Genomic DNA, 16,430 nt, shown 5'->3' with positions numbered 1-16,430 from the left:
TGATTTACAATACGCAAAAGCGTGCGCACTAAAAATAATGTCATCTCTTCTAAAATTTAAAGAATAGAAGACACACATTTGTGCGTGCCCTGGAATTAGTGTTAGAAAAGAAAAAAAATAAAAACACGGAGGGTGCTTAGCTTAAATGAGTGTCCTCTTCAAATGTCACTTGATATATTTTTTTTTGCTTAAACGCGCGTTTTTATAGGGGGGAAACGAAATCGTCTAAAATTCTAAAATTTTGAAGAACCCCGCTTCTACCCTCAGTATCTCTCTTCATTCACTCCTTCCTTCTTTCTGTAAACCCTAAGCCATCGCCACCGCCACCGCCACCACCATTGAACCTTAAAAGCTCAATCCACACTTCATGCTTCTGTGATTCTCTCTTCTTTGGTTCTCTAATCTCCAATTTTAGTCTGAAAACATCTATCGACCTCCGATTAGAAACCCAAAAAATTAGAAAACTCCACATTTTCGAGAGTGTTGGCGCCGATGCTCTGGTGTACCTTGTCACCATTTTATAATTCGTCCGACACTTTAATTTTAGCAAACCCACCAGAACCCTAGGTCTTGGATTTTATGCTTTCACATCCTTCCTTCCCTAGTCGTATGTTATTCTGAATCCTTATTTCTTTTCTCTATCACGAACGCCTGTCTATCGCATCGCTCTGCTCACCGTTGTCGTCTTAGGCTATTACGCCTCCATCGTGGTCTCTGTGCTCATCGTATCATCATACATGCCGCCTCTTCTCGTCATTCTGCTCCTTGACCCTACGCAGGTAATAATTGTTTGTCTGATTCCATCTCGATACCAATTTTCTAACCGCCCACTGTTCCAAATGGCCTCTGTTATGTTATCGAGTTGCCAATTTCCATTAGCTGGTATGTTTTGGCACAACAGTTTGCACTCATCTTGCCTGTTCTCCTCTTTGTGTTCTCTCGATCTCAATATATGTTCTTCATATTCTGTTGAATGATGTTTGTTTTGAATTTTGATTTTTACTATGAAATTGAGGGTTAGCTTAATGCAGTTTATAATTGTTAATACAGAGCCTACGATGTGTTTATTTTTACTTTTTCCTGGTCCCCTTTATCTTACTAAAATATTTGCTTTTTATGTTTTTGATGAATCTTGATTTGTGGGAAGGATGAATTAATGTTGACAGAGTGGTTTCTTTTTTTTTTTTTTTTATGAACACCACCTGTTTGATAAATTTCCCCAATGAACAAGCAAAAGTACAATTGACTAATTCATCAATGGCATTAATAATCACACTCTGATACAACATGCAAACTAAGGAAGAGATGTTATCGGTTTTAGAAATAGGGAGGTGAAAATGGAAATAAATGGAAATGGATGTTTATGTTTCTATGATGACTATCTTTTCATGTTTGAAGTTGTTGGCATATGGGATTCTATACGTGCTAATGTTCATGTTTCAAGTGTTGCAAGAAGGTCTACATGAGAGGCTTTACAGGTTTGGTTAGGTGTGGACACACCTGGATCAATGAAGGTTACTGACTGTGAGTGTCCATTTAGTATGTTATTTAGTTGCAGAACATGTTCGTTTTTTTTATAATGAAGCTCCATTTTTGAAATGATTAATGACACAGTTAAATGTTGTAATTGTTTGACCTTGATTATAATGGATGATATTGATGAAGATGAACAGGATGCAGAGGAAGAAGACAGGGTGGATAGTGATGATGAGAGACAAAAGAAGAAGAAAAGAAAGAAAAGGTAAAATCAATTTGACAAGCTTACATTTTGTAGTGAAATCAATTTGACAAGCTTACCTTTTGTTGTGAATGCATGGTTGCCTTTATTTCTCCATATTTACCCTTTTACCCTTTTAAACTGATATAATTTTGATTTTTTTTTTAAACTTTCCATATGAATCTGTCAGGAGAGTAAAAATTTAAGTGACTAAAGAAAGCATCAATAAATTTATTTCTTCATTTTTTTAAACTTTCCATATGAACCTGTTGAATCCCCTACATGCCTTCTCCCTCTTCCTCAAGGATACAAGACCCCAATCAGGTAGCATAGAAGCCGAGACCAGGTAAAAAAGTTTGACTTTTTTTATATTTTATTAAAAAAGTATGAATTCTTTTAGAAAACAGATACCAACATATTGGTATTTCAATATAAGGGCTGGTTGATTGATCGAAAGTTTCCAATGATATCAATGAAACTTATAACTAGTTTAATTGACCTGAAAAGTCAAACTTCTTAACGATTGGTGGATTTTCATTTTTTAACTCTGATTCTGATTGTATTATTCAGATATGGTACAATAACGTTCTACGCACAAAGTTGGCTGAGGTCAAAGGGCATCAAAATTGGGTCAAAGTTACAGGAGAATATCTTTCTTTTCCAGGGGGTGGAAATCAGTTCAAGAATGGTGCCCTTCATTATATCGATCATATCAAAAAAGTAAGCCCATGCTTCTTTCCTATTCTCCCATATATAAAAGGTTGTTATTGTAATTGTCAGTGAAAATAAGATTTTTTACTCGTTATATAATTGTAGTCACTCCCTGATATCAGATGGGGCAAAAGAACCCGTGTGATACTTGATGTTGGATGTGGAGTAGCTAGTTTTGGAGGGTATCTTTTTGATCGAGATGTATTTACAATGTCGTTTGCTCCGAAAGATGAGCATGAATCTCAAGTGCAATTTGCTCTTGAGAGGGGTATTCCTGCCATTTCAGCAGTCATGGGTACCTAAAGATTGCCCTTCCCTAGTAAAATCTTTGATGCCATTCACTGGGCTCGTTGCAGAGTCCCATGGCACATTGAAGGTGATTCTTCCATGCACTCTCTTTTTAAAGTCTCCGTTAGTTACACAATACACATTATACAATACACAGTATACTGTAAAAGTTGATATATATATATATATATATATATATATATATATATATATATATATATATATTCAGGTGGAAAACTTCTATTGGAGCTCAACCGTCTCTTACGACCTGGTGGGTATTTTATTTAGTCTGCTACTACAGTTTACACAAAAATTACAGAAGATGCTGAAATATGGAAAGGTATGTCTAAATTAACAAATTATATATAATCACATTGAATGTTTGATTAAATTGTAATGTGAAAACTTGTGGCAGCTATGTCTAAATTAACAAAGGCTATGTGCTGGGAGCTGGTGGTGATTTATAGTGACAAATTGAACCAAGTTGGTGCAGTAATATACAAAAAGCTAACTTCTAATGAATGTTATGACAACAGAAAACAAAATGATCCACCTATATGTGGAACCAATGATGATCCAGATGCAATCTGGTAAACTTTCTAGTTTTTCTTGATACAAAGTAAGATTCACTGCTACCTAACCTAATTGTGTTAATACATATACAGGAATGTAGAACTTGAAGCATGCATGCATAAAGTCCCAGTTGATGAATCAATTAGAGGAACAAATTGGCCAAAAACATGGCCTCAGAGGTTGGAATCACCACCTTATTGGTTAAAAGCCATAGAATCTGGAGTTTATGGAAAATCAGCTCCTGAAAACTTCACTGCTGACTATGAACATTGGAAACGTGTTGTGTCTAAGTCATATTTGAATGGTTTAGGAATTGATTGATCTTCTATCAGAAATATCATGGACATGAGATCCATCTATGGAGGGTAAGTAAATGAAGTCGTCTTGTCTTGATTCTTGTTATATTCTTATTGTTGTTGTTGTTAAATGTTTGTAGATTTGCTGCTGCATTGAAAGATCTAAATGTTTGGGTGATGAATATGGTCCCACTTGATTCACCAGATACACTTCCAATTATATATGAACGTGGACTCTTTGGGATATATCATACTGGTGTGAATCATTCAATACTTACCCACGTTCATATGATCTTCTTCATGCTCATCATCTTTTTCAGATCTTAAAAAAAGGTATACATCAATCATCAGTTTCTCTTCAATGTACTTTTGTGGAATTTTTTTTAGCGTTCTATATTTTGTTTCTTGATGAAACTGATCTTGTGTTGGATATGGGATTTGAGCCTTAAATAAGAAAAATTGTGTAACATACAGACATGCCTCCACTTGCTGGAAGACAAACAATGCTTTTCAGTGCCACTTTTCCTAGAGAAATCCAGGTTTTTAATTTTATTTTATTAATTTGAATCATTTTAATATATAGTTTTTTAATTTTTATAATGTTCTTACATAGAGAGTCACATCTGATTTTCTTTCAAATTATATATTTCTAGCTATGGGATGCATTGGGTCAAGAAACTGATAAAAGAAGCCACCTTATGGACCTTCTTCAAGCACGAATAGATAATGGATCTGACAAGGTACACCTGTACACTTTTTATAATTTTTTTCATTTCAATATTTTTAATGTAATATATTTTTTTTATTCAGCAACCTCTTACACTAGTTTTTGTCGAGACAAAAAATGGAGCCGATTCACTTGACTATTGGCTATGTGGCAATTCGTTTCCCGCTACTACAATTCATGGAGACAGAACACAAATCAATCAACTCCAAGCTAATTCTTGCTATTAAAAAGGTAATGTGTCACTTTTATCCCTCTTTTTATCCCACATCAACAAAAGCTTGATGACACTTGGAACTGTTATTAAAAAGCTTAGCGAAGGTGTTGAGAGTCAAGGGTAGATTCATGCTGATGAGACTAAAAGCAACCATGCCACTGATTCCAATGTCAAAACAGTAATGGAATCAGCCCTGTCATGCCGGTAATTAGTAGTGGGTGTTCATGCTTTGGGTGGAGTTCGAGAATGTGGAAGTATTCCTGGTATGGTTCATGTAGAGATCATCTTGCATATTTTGAAATTCATTTAGCAGCAATTAAATCTATCTATCTTATTGTGGTGCAGTTTTGATGTTACCAATGTTGAGCTAAGTAGTGAAGTCTCACAATCCATGTCTGGATTAGTTTTTAGTAGGTAATTATGTTTTCCTTCTCTACTTTTTCCCTCTTCTATTTCTATTTTTTCATTTTCTCATTGCAATTAGTCTATGCTCTTATTCCTTACTACTGTAAAACCATTATTTGGGTAAGTAGTTGGTTTTGTTATATCTTTTACTTGACACATGTAATCTGCTTAATGGTAATTTAGATCCATGTCTCCAGAATGACTTTTAGTGGCAGAGAACACTAGAAGCTGCTATTTCACTAGTGAACACACATGACAAGTGGAAGGCTAAAGTCATATATGGCAACATCGATAGGTAAAAAAAGTTTTGTTTTTTTATGAATTTTTTGTGTTAATGTTGATTTGTAATTCGATAATTGATATTTGATACATGTCTTTTTGCAACATGTTTGTACTTGTTCCAGGGTGTATTGCTCATGCTTTCTTCTTACTAAAAAGTGATATGTTGGTTACAGTTATGAGAAGCCTGATCAAGTCAAACCTTTCTTTGATGTTAAAGGTGTTGAAACTGTTTGCAGAGATACATGTGAAGCTGTATCCAAAACCATGGAGTCTTCCTTAAAAACTATTTTGAAAATCAAGATATTAGTAAAGTGAAATCATACACGTACTAGAGAGAAAGATTGTGTAACTAAGCTTCTATGAAAAACAGAGGGTACGGATGGATGAAAAAGGAAGCAAGTTCCATGGAGATTCTGATGATAATAAAAGAGGAGGTTTATTGACATATATACCCTTTCTAACATACCAAATCTATAAAAAATAAAATCGGTTTATAAAATTTTGAACTTTTTAAGTATTGTTGCAGGGGTGGATAATCACAAAGGAGAGAAAAATGGCTAAAGCAAATCGATCAACTTCTGAAAAATTTGCTAGATTGGTAGGTTTAAAAGTAGAATGTCCTAATAAGACTTAATTTTAAAAGTAGAATGAAAATAACAAGTGATTTTTTGTTGTGTTTATAGGGTTGATGAAAGCGAATAGTTCTGGAGTTAGAAGAGGAAAAGAAAGCTCAAGCTGAAAGAGATAAGATGCTGCAAATGCAAGTGTTGCATTCTTCATTTCAATTTTTACTATGAAACACATAATAGATTAGATGAATGCAAATTTATATATTGTAAGAAATAGAATTGTATGATATTAAATTTTATGCAATGAATTGTCTTTTTTGTATATGGTATTTTATTTCTATTATGAGACATTAAATGCAAAATTAATTTAAAAATTAATAAACATATAAATATTTTTTTAAACATTTAAATTTACGATACGCAAAAATGTGTGTCATCTTCATTTATGACATGGCCTTTCTTGACAGGGATTTTAATGATACGCATTGCGTGTCATAAATGCGCGTCATCTATAGACGACGCGCAAAAACGTGTCGTGTCTCGTTATGAGAGGGCCTTCCTTGACGCGCATTTGCGCGTCGTCTGAGCGTTTTACGACACGTAATGAGCGTCGTAAAAGGCCTTTTTTCTAGTAGTGCATCCAACAACTGACATCCTCCACTTGTACTTTTTCTATCAAGAGTACATCCTCCTAGATCTGAATCTGAAAAAGCTTGAATGAAAAATCCTGATTTTGAAGGATACCGTAATGCTAACGAAATTGTTCCCTTGAGATAATGAAAAATATTTTTCACTGCAGTCAAGTGTGGTTCTCTTGGATTTGCTTGATACCTAGCACAATGACATACAGAAAACATGATATCAGGTTGACTTGCAGTAAGATAAATCAATGAACCTATCACACTTATGTATAAAGTAAGATCAACAGCAGGTTTGTCTAACGAATGTGTCAGCCTTTTTCCATCTGCCATTGGTACTCTTAACTTCGTGCTATTTTCAATGCCAAAATTTTCAAGCAAATTCCTGGTATATTTTTCCTGATTGATGAAAATTCCTTTTCTGCTTTGATGAATGTTTAAACCAAGAAAATTATTGATTTTACCCATCATGCTCATTTCGAGTTGGCTTTTAATGAAACTTTCGAATTCACTAGACAAAGCAAGGTCAACAGAGCCAAATAATATCATCGACATACATTTGAACAAGCATTAGATGATTCCTAACTTTCTTTCGAAATAATGTGGGATCAACTGATCCTTGTTTTAATTTCGATTGTTTAAAAAAATTGGTAAGAGTTGCATACCGGGCTCTTGGTGCTTGTTTTAACCCATATACAACCTTATCTAAAATGTAAACATGATCAGGATATTATTCATTAATAAAACCTGGAGGTTGTTCAACATAAACTGTTTCTTCAAGTTCTCCATTCAAAAATGCACATTTCACATACATTTGGTAAACATCAAAGTCTTTGTGAGCTGCATAAGCCAAAAATATTCAAACTTCCTCGAGTCTTGAGATAGGGGCGAAGTTTTCTTCATATTCTATTCCTTCTAGTTGTGAATAACCTTTTACTACAAGCCTAGCTTTATTTCGAACAATATTACCATCTTTGTCTGTTTTATTTTTGAAAATCCACTTTAATCCAACTATCGAAACATCTTTTGGCTTAGGGATTAGTCTCCAAACCTTGTTTCGATCAAATTCAACAAGTTCAGATTGCATAGCAACAACCAAGTCAGAGTGTTCCATTGCAATTTTCACTGACTTTGGTTCTATTTTCGAAATAAAAACAATAAACATGCAAAATTCTTGTTGAGTATCCAGTACCTCATTCTTTGCATGAATTTGAGCTCTAGTCAAAACACCATCTTGTGGATTCTCAATGACTTGTTCTTTTGGATGATTTGTTTTCCATTTTTCCAATGGTGGATATGTTGGATCAAAGTCCAATGGTGCATCTTCGTACATTTCACCATTTTCAGAACCTGTAACAGAAAGATTATCATTTAGTTCATGAAATTCATCATTTTGATCAAGATTTATGTTTTCAATATTATTATGCTCCCCCTCAACATAATTATCATTCTGATGCTCCCCCTCGAAACTTTCATTTATACTCCTATTCTCCCCCTTGAAATGATGCTCCCCCTCATCGTTTGAAGAAATATTCAAGTGCTTCCCCTCCACTTGTGCATCTAGCATAATTTCTCCATTAGCAGTAGTATCGGATGTGATTATCGAATCATCAGTATGTTTCGAAGATTCAGGAGTTTGATTATCAGTAGCATTTAATTCAGCATCAACAACCCTATCTGGAACACCAAAAATTAAATCATAATCAAAATCAGATGAATTACAACTTTCAGACTCATCATTTGATTCATTAAGAATTGGTTTTTGTTCGAAACATTGTTCAACTTGTTTCACATAATAATCATCAAAAGTGAGATTAAACGTCTCTTCAATTTTTCTTGTACATTTATTCAACAATCTGTATGCAACCGAATTAGGTGAATATCCCAAAAATATTCCTTCATCAGCCTTAGCTTGAAATTTCGAAAGATTATCTTTGAGATTCATGATAAAACACCTGCAACCAAAAACATGAAAGAATTTGACATTAGGTTTTCGGTTATTTATGATTTCATACGGAGTGATATTAAAAATACGTTGAATAAAGGATCGATTTTGGGTAAAAAATGTTGTCGAAACTGCTTCTACCATAGATATTGAGGAAGATTTGCATATGTTAACATTGTTGTTGCTGCTTCGCAAAGAGACCTATTCCTCCTTTCAACCACACCATTTTGTTGTGGTGTATATGCTGATGAGAAATTATACGAAATTCCTTTCTCAGTTAAGAACGAATCAAGGATATTATTTTTAAACTCGGAACCATTATCAATTTTGATTTTTCTAACTTTCTTCTTTAGACTCGTCTCAATTTTCTAAATAATTTCGATCATTGTTTGAGCGACTTCAGATTTTAACCTGAGAAAATACACCCAAGTGAATAGTGAAAAATCATCAACAATAACCAAAATGTACCGTTTCTTGTTGAGTGTTTCAACAGCTAAGGCTCCACAGAGGTCAATATGAAGAAGTTCCAACGGTCCAACAATTTTCAAATCTATGACAATTGGATGCCCTTTCCGATGCTGTTTTTCTTGTTCGCAAGCTGCACATAATGTATCATTATCAAACTTTAGAACCGGTAATCCACGAACAAGATCTTCTACAACCAGCTTATTCAGATTTTGAAAATTTAAATGAGATAAACGGCGATGCCACAACCAGCTAACATCTTATGAAGCTTTCGAAAGTAAACAAACCGAGGGTTTCCCAACAATTGGTTTGATGTCAAGAGTGAACATATCACCATTTGTTTTTGATTTCAACAATACTTCATTCGTTTCAACGTTGGAAATAATACTTCCTTCTTCGTTAAACACAACTTGATTGCCAGTGCCCACAAGAAGTTGTGAAACACTTATCAAATTATGTTGAAGGCCTTCGACATAAGCAACATGATTAACAATAAACTGTCCATTCGTTACTTTCCCGTATCCTTTGACTTGACATTTGTGATTGTTCCCGAATTTCCCAACATCAACATTTTCCAAAATTCGAAAATCTCTCAAATTCTTCTTTTTTCCAGTCACGTGACGCGATCAACCACCATCAATGTACCATTTCTCATCATACTGCTCGTCACACAGTACCTGCAATCATTAAAAGAATTTAGGTACCCAAGGCTATTTGCGTCCTTGGTTATTAGTTTGAAACAATGAATGAAATTTAGAACCTAAAGCCCAATTTCGAACTTTTGTTTTGAAAGTATCAATTAAGTCAACATCATCAGTTTGAGACATCGAAACATAATTTTTAGATAGTTTTGGATTTTCACTGATTTTCTTCTCATGCTTCTCAGTATGTTGGGCTTTTGGGATGGGTTGCCATTTTCGAACTGGAGTATTTGATTCTTTCGAAGATGAACTTCCAGATGAAGTATCATTCAAATACTGTTCATAGGCTTGCTTGATTTGATGTTGAGAAAACTTTCCTGATTGATACTTTTTCCCTTTCTCCTCAAGCCAATGATTGATTGCGTCCACCCCAGATGAACCTTTTGTGTACGAAACTTTAGTGGCTTTGTTCGCTAATGGATTTGGAAAATTTGGTTTTTGTGGAGTAAACTTTACAGATGTTTTGGATTGATTATTCACAAATGTTTGATTTGGTGCAAGCTTTCGAAGGCTTTCAAATTCTCGAACATTTTCAAATTTTCGAACATTCTCAAATTTTAATTTTCAAACATTCTAAAATTGATGAACATTGTCAAATTTTCGAACATTATCAAATTTTCGAGCATTCTCAAATTTGCGAACATTCTCAAATTGATGAACATTATTAAAATGTCAATTTGTTCGATTTGAGGAGAATCTGTTTTGATCGTTTGTTGATTTTGGAAAGAATGAATCTGAAGTTGAAATCTTTTGTTTGCTTTTTGAATGAAAATTCTTTTGTTGAGCATTTGTTTGAAATTTCTTTGAAGATCATGATTTTGAAAACTTCGTGGATTTCTTTTGGGAATCAGACGAAATTGGCTGAGCGGGATTTTCTTTTGTATCCGAAAAAGTTGACAACTTTGTTTGAGCAGATTTAAACTACTCTTTTTTCGGACGTTTTCTGGATTGGTATTTGTGATTTCTTTTCATTTGACACAACTTGCCAAAAAATTTTCTTTTGAGCCTGTCGTTTTGAAATTCCTTTTTCATTCGAAAACTTTTCAACAAGATCCTTAAATTCTTGTGAATTAAGTTTCACATTCTCATTCATTTCATTTGATTATTGTTTCAAAATCTCATTTGTATTTTCTTGTTTTTCAACCCTTTTTCGTTGTGGTTTTTGTCTTTGAAAAACATACGAATTCTTTGTTAGATTATTTTCGACAGTGCTTTGATTTGAAAAGAATCCTCCGTCTGATGTTTTCATGTTATCTTCTTCGATCACTTTGTTGAACTCCGGTTTGATGTTTTCAACATTTCCTGTAGTTACAAACACTTGATTTGGAAATACAACATCATTTGAACACTTAAATTTTGGATGCACCACTGTGTTCGTTTCCAGAAAATGAGCACCTTTTTCCGATAACACTTTTTTGAAATTTTCTGTGTCTCCAAATACTTCGTCAACAACAATTCGTTTATTGATTGTTTCGTTTGAAACATGCTTTTCTGTTTCAGAATTGTTTAATACTTCATCTTCACTCTCATCATCACTACTATCCGTTTGACTATCTTTTAAACTCACGTGATCAAAGTCACAAACATTCGAAGTGGAGGGTCGATCAGTGTCATCCTCAACCATTGAATCATCACATATTTCTTTACCTTTTGACTTAGATGTGACATTAATGACTGGTAATTGAGAACAATCAATACTTTCCTCCTCCTCAATTTCATTAATTTCACTAATACTATCATAATTATCATAGATATCAGCAAAATTAGATTGAGAGTCAAGTTTCGAATTCTCAGTTCTTTTCAAAAATTTGATTTGTTCACTTTTGGTCAAAGTTTCATTCACTATTTCAACAAGTTCATCAGCATTCAAAAATTCATCTATTTTAACAATATCATAAGCAAATCGATTATCAGGCGCTTTATCAAATTCTGCTATGGTTTTCTCACAATCATAAGACAAACTATCAACTTTCTCTCTTTTGAAAACAAGAAAAGGCAAAAACTTCCTATGTTGGTCTTTGCTTATTTCAAATGAATGATGTAATGATATCAATTTTGCATATAATCTTTTTGCTGAATTATAGTAAATGTTTCTTTGTGCAAGTAACACTCGAACATCCTTATCTAAACATTACCTATCATTATTCAAATTGTTCAATTGCAATTCCAGATACTCTACCCTGCTTCGTTTCAAATCTAGCAATTTTTCGGTCTCTAGCAACTAGATGTTAAGTTTCTTAGCTTCATTACTAGCAGACACCACAATTGTATCAAAGTAAGCAACAATATCATCAAATGCAATTATTTCAGAATCATAAGCTTGTAAAGGAATGTTAAAAGATTGAAGAATAGAACGTACCTTTGTAGTCATTGGTGATTTGTCTCCAGATTTGGTCATGAAACAACGACCAATCACCTTTTCATCCTTATCTTTTTCAAATTGTGCGAACATAGCACCATGCGTTGGATTACGCATCTCTTCATCCTCAGATCCTGAAGACTAGATATGATACATGTCATCTTCCTCACCTTCTCCTCTCGCAACTAATGACATTCCTTTAGCTTTTGTTCTTACCTCTTCCAATTTCTACACATAATAGGCTTCCTCCTTGACCTTATTCTTTTTCTCTTCCTTCTTACAAAGCATGCAATCATTAGCCAAATGATTTTCTCCGTTGCAGTAATGACAATCAATGCCCAAATCTCCCTTCAGTTTCTTCTCACTTTTAACCTCAGTTTCCTTCACATTATTCTTGTCAAATTTCTTCTTCTCCTCACCCACAGACTTATTCACGAAACTTGCTTTTGCTTCGCCTTGCTTCTCCTTTGGGTTGAATGATTTATTAAAGAAAACTTTTCACTCAATTGTTTGAGTAAAAAACAACCACTTCATCATCATAATTCATTAAAAAACCTTCTTCTTCAGACTCACTTTCCCAATCGCTTCTTTCTCAGACATTTTCGAAACAAGAGCTAAAGGACCTCCCAAGCTAAGTTTCGACTCTTCAACCATCTCATTCACTTCACTTTCGTGAGTTTTCAACTGATTATACAAATCATTCAGAGATGAAGTATCGAAGCTTTGTTGATTCTTCACCATCATACTAACACTCCTCCATTCCTTACGAAGTCCCATCACAAAAGTGAGATTGAACTCCATTGATGAACTTATGATTCCATAACGATTGCGTCTACAAATCAGTTCATTATGACAATCATAGTAAACTTCAATCGTTTCATTCTATTTTTGTCTGAACTCTTTCAGCTCTACAAGACATTGCTTAATAGAATTTATCTTTGTTTTCTCGCTTCCCTGATACTTTTCCTTAAGAGTGTTCCAAATATCCATTGCAGTTTTATAACTACGAACGTAATTGTAAACAACAGGTGGAAATGCACCTCACAATTCTCTCAAACAACGCTTTTCGTTGTTCTTCAGCCTGGTGGATTGATCAGTAACAGCAGGATTAGATCCAGATGATCCAATAGTTTGAACATAAGATGGAGGTTAAGCAATACCAGTAATACAACTCTAGAGTTCCTTGTCCAATCCGTTCAAATAATCATGCATTTGATCAGCCCACTGATCATAGTACTCTGGAATCAACATAGGAATCTTTGTAGAAGATCCTAACAGATTACAAAACGAAGTCATTGTGTTCATGTTGAAATTCGCCATGAATGTACGGATGAGTTTTTTCAGAAAAACTTGAAGAAATTTGAAATTGGATGTATGAATTGATCAGAAACTCAAAATCAATTAATCAATTACATAATTCAAACGCATAATTGAATAAAAAAAGTAGATCATAGATGATTTTCAAAATCTAACAGTGTGGAAACTTTTGAGACAAACTCATGACTCAAAAACTAGAGATTCAATTGAAAATTAGATCTATGTAGTGTTGATCCCTGCTCTGATACCAGTTGTAGAAGAGTTTAATCGAGTATATGACACAAATCAGAGTAAAATCAATGTAATCTGAACACACGAAGTAAATAAGATCTGTTTTAGCTCATATTACTTCCAATGAACAAGAGTACAAAAATGATAGAAGAAATGGGAAAACTCTATCTATTAACTCTATGTTCAGCTCCTATTTATAGGAGGCTGAAAGTACAAAAAATACTAAGGCTAAACATTTCGCTTCGTAAACAAGATGCCTTAGCAAATACATATAAAACATACAAAAAGACAAATACACAGACTTCGACATATTACAAGACAATTAGACTCTACAAAATTTGCATTGTAAGGATAAGTTTTTCCGCAATTTTAAAATAAAAGGAAATTTTTTTATTTTATTTATTTTAAGTATCCTTATAATGCGAATTGTGAAATTTTTTGTTTATATTATTCCATTGATAGCAATATTGCAAAATGGATTTGATTCTTTCGTTTATGGTAGTGTCATAATTTACCAAATAAGGAAAGATTTTCATCACCCAAGTTTCAGTTGGATAGAAACTTGGAATCATGCAACTTGTATTGTATGATGAATGAGAATTTTCATCTTTGGGAAATTAAGACTAATTCCTTGTTCACATGTATATGTGAGTCAAGTGAAGGACTAGGAGATCGGGTACACTTGGTTGTGCGCTGATCAGGTCCACCACAGAGAATGATATGACTATTCACCATGATTTACTAAAGTTTAGTAAATATGGTTATGCTTACAAGTTTAAGTATAATTCTGAAACATTGGAAAAGTTTCAATGTATGGCAAGACGAATGAGAAGAATCAAATTAGGCAGAAAGATAAAAGTTTCTCCAATCTGAAAAGATGGGAGAGTACTTCAATATCATGTTTTAGTAGCATCTTAATGATTAGGAAAAACCATATCACAATTGATCCTCGAAGGACATCTTAGTGAAATTGTTTGACTAAGAAGAGGAATCATGAAATGTTGAAATGGTTAAATCAAAAGATGAATCATACTTCGTTCCAAAATTGAGTCTTAGAGTAATACTCCAAGATAGAGCGTTAAGTAACATAATGTTAAGAAGGTTTAAAACACTTATCAAATTTAGAGTAAAATGTTCTCTACTCTTGTACATTTGAAATTGGTGAGTTGTGATGTTTTGGATAAAACAAAGACCAACTAAGGCCAATTGTGTGAAGTCTTTGTCTTGATAACAATCCACACTAAGTCTTGAATATTTCTTTGTCAAGGAATGGATCTTGACAAGAGAATCTTATATGTCAAGAGGTCAGTGGGAGTCTTAAAGATCTTGAAAATTATCAAGAACTAATCAAGGGTATTGTTTATCACTAGCACACGACTTGAGGTTTATAACCTATCGTGTTGACATATTCTTGTTCTGTGCCCATTCCAGTTAAAAGTTGACTATGCATGTTAGTTCTATGAGTTCTCAATTGTTTGCATGACAACTTGGAAGACATGGTAGGCCCTTGTGCTGCCAGGTGGCAAGAAGTTAAGATTGAACAAGTTCAGTCCTTATAAGTTTGGATTTGTCACTAACCTCCTCTTGTGGTTATGTTTTGAAAAATTCACATGGATAGGAACACATACACCATAAAATCTAGGTGTTATAAGGTTTCTCTTCGATTCATCAAAATGATGGTGAAGAAAAGGCTTTCATTAAGTAGATTTTAGGAGATAGAAATTGTGATATTTGCATTCTCAAATTCAATTATGATTACGGCATCCCTCTTCATAATTCGAATTGTGAGAAGGGGCAAAAGGTCTAAACATTATGATTACGACATCCCTCTTCATAACTGTTTAGACACACATGTGAGCTATCTAAGGAAAGGTGAATGATTTTGATAAAGTCTTATCAAATAATCTCATATCAGAAATCTAAACTTTGGTAAGAAAGTCAATAAAGTATTGATTTCTAGAAGTCCAACTGATTTCTGGAAAAATGTCAAAGCTAGTGGGAGCATAAGTGTTATGTTGATAAGAATATAATTATCATGTTAGTGGGAGCATGATTATTATGTTAAGTGTTGCAATTTAGCAATGTTAATTATAGAAAAAAAAGTTTCAATTTGCAAAGTTTTAGGGTTTGAAAAGTTGTTTTGCTATAATTAAGGGATAGGAAATTATACTTCATTCCAATTCTAACAGCTTAGATTGAGCTTTTAATCAAATTTAGTCAACTATATATATGAATGTTATGTTGGAATGGTTCAACATAAGGAAATTCTATACATGTAAATACTAATTGCGTTCTCAATATTCGATTATGATTACGACATCCCTCTTCATAGTCTGAACTTTGAGAGCATGGATAATAGGAAAAATTATAGAAAAAGACGGGTCTAGGATCATGTCTTTATGTGAAACATTATGAATCGTATCCCATATGCTTCGGGTATAGGATCGATTGCATATGCTATAATATTTCTATGTTTTCAAAATTTTCCAAATGCATAGGGCATTAAGAGGGAAAAGGACCAGAACTGTATATGACTAAAACCATTAAGCAATTGTAGAGGACAATCTAAGGCTTACCAAAGATTGATTGCTCATGGACAGTTGGAAGTATAATGTTAGTTTTGGAAGGACCATATTGACATATTCTAAAAAGAGGCAACTCTTGTTCATAAGTGATAGACAAAATGGGCATATGGAAATGTTTCCATAGGTGGAAGTTATTCATTAAATCTGTGTAAGATTAGAAAACTTAATGCAAGAAGGATGTTCAAAGAAATGTACTTTGAATGTGAGACTTCGTTTCCATGGAAATTCTCTCCATTGGAATACTTTGTAATGTCTGTAGCCAATTCTTTGTGACTTTTTGTACATAGTTATTACAAGAGGATCATTGCATATGCATATAAGTTTAGAGTCTAACAGATTGGCAAAGAATCTTGTATTCTTACATTTGTCATAAGGATTTGGAATTCTGACATGAGCATCATTGAAAT

General features: G+C 33.6%; 1 pseudogene; it reads left to right on the top strand.

Annotated features, from left to right (window-relative positions):
• Window positions 1-1,347: 1,347 nt before the first annotated feature.
• On the top strand, window positions 1,348-4,539 carry LOC111886148 (probable methyltransferase PMT26; annotated as a pseudogene).
• The last annotated feature ends 11,891 nt before the right edge of the window (window positions 4,540-16,430 follow it).

Source organism: Lactuca sativa, chromosome 9 (assembly GCF_002870075.4).
Source record: "Lactuca sativa cultivar Salinas chromosome 9, Lsat_Salinas_v11, whole genome shotgun sequence".
Classification (NCBI taxonomy): Eukaryota; Viridiplantae; Streptophyta; class Magnoliopsida; order Asterales; family Asteraceae; genus Lactuca; species Lactuca sativa.
This window is presented reverse-complemented; position numbering and strand designations above follow the sequence as displayed.